The following is a 6,085-nucleotide window of genomic DNA, read 5'->3' on the forward strand; positions in this document are numbered from 1 at the left end:
TTGTTGTTTTTTTTTCTTTTTTTCTGGCAACTGGACTTTTGGGTTCAAATAACTTACTCATCCAAGTTGAGTGAAAAATAAATAACCTTTCACACACCTTTCACACAAAAATAAATAACCTCTACAGCACCCCAGCCATAAGCATGTTTACATGGAGGAAGTATCAAGTGACAAGTGTGACAAATTCTTTAGCTTGGCAATGGGATTCGCCAAATAAAAATTTAAAGCATGCAACTGGATTTAAAATGGAAGTCAGGGACCTCAAGCCCTGACTAAGTATTAATCTGTTCAGAAACATTTAAGTGCCTTGATTTTTAGTTGCTAATGTACTTTCTCTTGAGGCCCTTCTGCTAAACTCCTATGTGGACACTCCTTTATTGAAAGTGTTGAAAAAACACTCCTAATTTGAAAAAACTACCTGCATTATGAAATCTCGTTGGTTTTGGCTATGTTTTTCATAGGTGTAGTCCTGAACCCTTGTTTTTGTGGTGCATGAGATATTTCAGAAGTTATCATAACCTGAAGGCGGGGGCATTAAATAAAACGATGACCCAAGAAGATGCGGTAGATTGATTTTGAACGTGTGACACAAGTCATAAAAGGAATAATTTTTTTATTGTATGAATTAAGTTGCAGGGACTGTTAAGTTAAACTTAAAATAACCCTTTTAAAAGTTGTTGAGGATAATGAATTAGCCAGGAGGAGTTAGAACCTGCTGCTGCCAACTAAAGTGCTTGGGGACTTGAGATAGAAGTGTACGATAAGGAGCAGCTTTCATGCATTCAAATAAATTAAATGTTGGGCTTGGCTTAATCCTGGCATCAGAATGATCTCTGGGGTTTTCCCTACGTTATCTTAGTCTATGATTATGCAAATATCCTTTTAATGTAGCGACTCCTTAACAGGAAATTAGTCTTATACTTGGTCATATACTCTTGCAACCAACAGACATTTGCTTGCAAAATCCCAGTGTGTCTGAGGTACAAAAGGCACATTAACCCTTTAAGTACCAAATTTTTGCAAACATGCAAATAACAGGACGTGCTTGGATATGTCAGGGATGTAGCAGATGAATCAGGAAAGAGGTAAGTTGCCTAACACAAAAGTATTCCTGGGTTTGAAAGTTCAACCAGAATGCAAATTTTATTAAGTTTATATTTGGTTTCAAATATAGTAAGGAAAACAGGGGAGGGAGAAAAATCTCACAGAAAAGCAGGACTGAAACTGAATAAAACATAGAAATGAGACAAAGCATAAAGACAAAAGAAATGTAATCATTAGTGTTAAATGCACAGCAAACTGCTGAGCCCAGGTAGTCTGCCATCGTAATTCACACATATAGACGTACTTAAATTTATTACAATGATGTTGTTTTCAGGAACTGCACCAAAATGGGGACTGTGAGGGTAACTTGCTTTGTCTGGAGAAAAGGAACTTAAGAATGGGAATCAGATGTTTCACCTGGAAAGACAGACGGCTGGTATCCTTTGGGAGGGGTGAAATTGAAGTCACAAAAATTGTGTTACTTGTGGTAGTATTAATGTACCTCTCTGAGTAAGCAGGAGAGCTCACTTCTTGATTTCTTGTTTTTGTAAATCTCTGCTAGGTGAAATTATCTTAGGTAACCTTTTTCCTAAACTAAGGGTTTCTAGTACAAGAAGTCATCTTCTTTTTAGGAAAAAAATACCAGTTAAGCATTTGATGTCAATCTAGGATACACTAGTGATAAATTGGCAGCTAGTACTCAAGGTGCACCCCACCTCCCTTTTCTTTTTTACCTCTCTGATTGAAACACAGCTAGCTAAATCTTTGGAGTTACAGGGGAGCCTAATGAAATTAAGTACTTATTTTTCCAATGGGATTTAGGGTAGTATCTGATTCATTCAAACTCTTTTGAAACTCCCATCAAAGTGAACTGTTCAAGGCATGACCTTAAGGTAACACTTGAATCAGCCACAAAATCTAGACTTCCAGCTCTTTACTTTAAATGTAAGACCTATTCTTTCTTCTATATCCAGTGTATTCTGTTTGTAATTACCAGAAATTACCATTAGAGAAATTGAAGCTAATCTGAGGTTCATTAAGGAGCAAGAATTTATGCTTAACTATTTAAATAAATTCTTGTTGATCTGGTTTCTGGAGATTAAACTCTGTAATTTTATCTGTCATAGACAGGAGAAACTTGCTAGTACAATAGCACAGTATCTTAGAGTAAAAAATCCCGACACACATACATAAGTACAGGGAGAGTGGGTGTTCGCAAATGCTATTCAGGCAATATGAATTTCCATGATTCCCCATTAAATTCCATCTAGTCAAACACGCTCAGTCCATTTTTGGTATTGAGCACTAGCCAGTCACTAGTTTTTTCTGACTGCTCTAGCAAAATCTAGCAGATGCTAGATTAAGTCTGAAGACATATAGAAAAATTTTAAAAATTACTATTTGGAATTGATTTTGTTTTCAGTAGATTAAAATCTTAAGAAATATAGCCAATTTTTGTGGTTCCACTAGAGGTTTAATCTCAAAAATAATTTTGCAATGATACACTCAGTATGCTGAGCCACTAGCATTCACATTTAGCAGAAACAGGTCCCTGCGCTAATGATGTCAACCAAAAAATAGTGAGATTTTATTTACCATCTGATTTATGTAGTGAACCCTTGGGTAATACCAGGATAAATGCCTGAGAGCTCTTTTTCAGACTCGGGGACTTAGAAATTCGCTCTTTTAAAAATCATGTCAGGTAGCATTATTCTGGAGTAACATTAAGCTTTTAACATTAAGCTGACTTAAACCAAACATAAGATTCACTGACTTCTATGAAAGCTTTGATTAGCTGGTAGCAAAGTGCAGTCACAGGCACCTCTATATTCTCTGTTACAAAAGGCTACCTCAGCTCAGGGTGCTGTCCTTGGACACAACCTGAGTCTGTAAAGCACAACTTTTATTTCACCTTACACGTAAGGAAAGAAAACAAAAACAAAGCCTGCAAGGTTTCACCTCCCTTTATAACAAAAGGGAACTACAAATCCAAAGTGGCTTCAAAAATGAAGCATTCTCCTAATTTCTTTATTGCTTATGAATCTGTAGAGTACATGACTGATAACTCCTTTCAGTAGGTATACCTTAACTTACATTAGCTCAGAGGTTTTTTTTAACAATTTTGAAATTAAGAAGCATTAATATATAACTGTATATTTTCTTCTGTTCCTTGATACAGAAGTAAGCCATCTAAAGTGCGCCAGGGGTTTTTTTGACAATTTGCCATCTTCTGTAAAATGGCAAAAAATTGTTACAGATGTATTTGCCAAAAAGTGCGGCAAAAAATAATTTAGAGGAAGGCTACTGGTTTATTTGTATTGTTTGACTAGTCAGTGGGCTTTTTTAGATGTTAATTTTTAAATGACAATTTCAGGGTTAAAGGAAATAGGATGCCAGTTATTCAGGCATTACAGCATTCACTAGAGGACCTATATTGGCATCATAACTGCTTACTGTAAGTTAGAGCTCTATCTCTTAATGTTTCAAGATGAAATAAAACCAGTTTTATTTATTTTATTTCCACCTTGGAAAGCAAGGAGGATGTTTGCTAGGAAATTACTTTTACTGGGAAATACTGGAACTTAATTAGTATTTTGGATGACCCACCTGAAATGGGAATTATGTCATTTTTACATAAGCCTATCTGGTGATACTAAACCTAGATAATCGGCTTCAATGGAGATCAAGTCTTTGCTGCAAACATATAAAAATACCTACCTGGCTTATTAGCCTACAATTCACATCAGAAAATGATCTAGACCTAAAAATGATGGGAGTTTAGAAGCTTTAAATCATATGGGATATCTTCATATTCTTGTTCTACATAATTGGAGCTGAACTGTAGGAGCTTTCTGAACACTTTGGGAAATGAAAAGGAAAGTAATAATTTCACAAGTTTATGAAGCCACCAAAGCTGTGAAGTCATTGATTTCTTTGTTGAGAGTTCATACACAAACAGACGTGAGAAGAGCGTATTTAGCTCATTGCCATACCACTGAATGGGACTGAGAATCTCAGAATCCTATATGAAAGAACTTTACTACTATTATAGAAATTTGATATTTCACACAGATTTTAGAAAGGCTACAGAGTGGCAAATTGTAGCTGGATGAGGAAGTGAATATTTGTAATTAACATGACCCCAGAGGAATATACTTGGCAAAAAATACCTCTACTTGTGAGTGGTCTTTTGTAGTTTGTTGTTATACATGCAGAACAAAACACCACCAAGTGTAACATCATCTTTATCCTTACAAAACATCAGTATTATGGAATGATACAATTATGTCCTATTCGGACAGCATCATCAGAATACCACAGGAACTTACTTTTTGCAGAAATCTAGCAATTAAAATAAAGAAGTAAAGGTCACAATCAATAGATGGCAACTAGATTTCAAGACTAAGTGGATTGTCACATCAAGAAGAATTTTCGTTAGCATGCCCATAGGGAAGAAAAGCTAACGGAAATACAATCCGCTTTCCCTTCATGTCACATGCATCTCTGAAGTCTTGAAAATAGAGATGTGTTTTGTGCTTAAGTGGAGCAGAGGAGTATGCAGCCTGTCCAAAGTCACTCTCTGATCTAAAAAATAACATTTTTCACCCAAGTTCTTACTGCAATCCACATATACTCACAAGATGTGGAGTCACTGCAAAACATTTGCCACTGACAAACAAGCGTCCAATAATGAAAAAATGTATCAATAAACATATAGTCAACAACCTGCAGTAACTTAGTGATAACCACTATTTCACAATAATTAAGGCCACCCTCCCCCTCAGGTTTAAAGGTTGCATACTGCAAGTACAGCACTACATACAGTAGGGAAGGACAAATGTGCCTAATGGTCACAAGACACCAATCTTAATGAAACCTGCCAGTCTGTCAGCATAGCACCACTACTCTTTACAAATTTTAAGAATCAGGTAGCACAAACGTTTGGAAAGGGAGTTCAGAAATAAAGTCAATGGCATAAACCACAAAACAGTCAATGTTATTCTTGTGTTCCTAAAATGTGCAAGGAAATCCAGAAAATAACTAAATATGGTTATTCCTTTAATGTAAGAATAGAATGGCAAAGATTTTTTTCAACTGTAATCAACTGATTCACTGTAATCAACACTGGTGAGTTTTGCAGTCCAATCATCAGAGGGCAAAAAAGAGGCCTATGTGAACTATATGGCAATTCCTTTAACAACTCTTTAGTTGATATCTGACTAACAGGGACAGCAAAATTTGAGAGCAAAGCCTGTTGAGAAAATTTGAAGCATCCCAGAGAGGTGAGGGTATGTTACCTTGGTAGATGAGCACTCAGCAAGTTTCTGATGGCAGACCGTTCTATAATGTTATCATTCCTGTGGAGTGGTAACTTCATCACTTGAGGTGTTGATGTCACCCTTGACAGCTGCTGTTGGTCTGGTAGCAGCAGATGCTGAACATGCTCTCCCGTGCAGCACAGAAAGACAGGCTGTAGCTGCTGTGAGGATGTGGAGATAAGAGGGATCTGGTTGCTGACAAATTGGCAGCCTAGCAGCAACAGCTCTGGTGGCTTCACCAGGCAGTCATGGCACAGGTGACCACATCTTACTGCCTAGAACTGGTACCCAGCAGGTTGGATCACATCAGTAGGCCCTTGGCTTACACCATGATGCCTCACTGCAAATGAGTTTTGTCGGAGCCCAGTGACAAACTGTTATGTGGGGACACGAATACCCACCAAGCCAAAGCAGGATGTTTTTTGTCTAAGTTCAGCACAACACAATTACCAGTAACTAGAGAGACCAACACCATATGTTGTGCTATAATCAGTAATCTGACATACATAACTAAAGAAAAGTCAATGCTCATTAATGGGTGAAAAATATAAGAAGTTTCTTCCTGACTTCTTGGTTTAGCAGAATACTTTCCACAGACTTCAGTTCTTTCTGAACTCTTCAGAACATCCACAGCAAATGCCTGTCCACAAGTAGCCGAGTAAGTCTGAATAGTGATCCCCATGAAATGGGGGAAGTGTTGTCTGCCATCTCTGGCTTCAGCC

The sequence above is a fragment of the Ciconia boyciana genome, chromosome 6 (genome assembly GCF_034638445.1).
Source record: "Ciconia boyciana chromosome 6, ASM3463844v1, whole genome shotgun sequence".
Lineage (NCBI taxonomy): Eukaryota > Metazoa > Chordata > Aves > Ciconiiformes > Ciconiidae > Ciconia > Ciconia boyciana.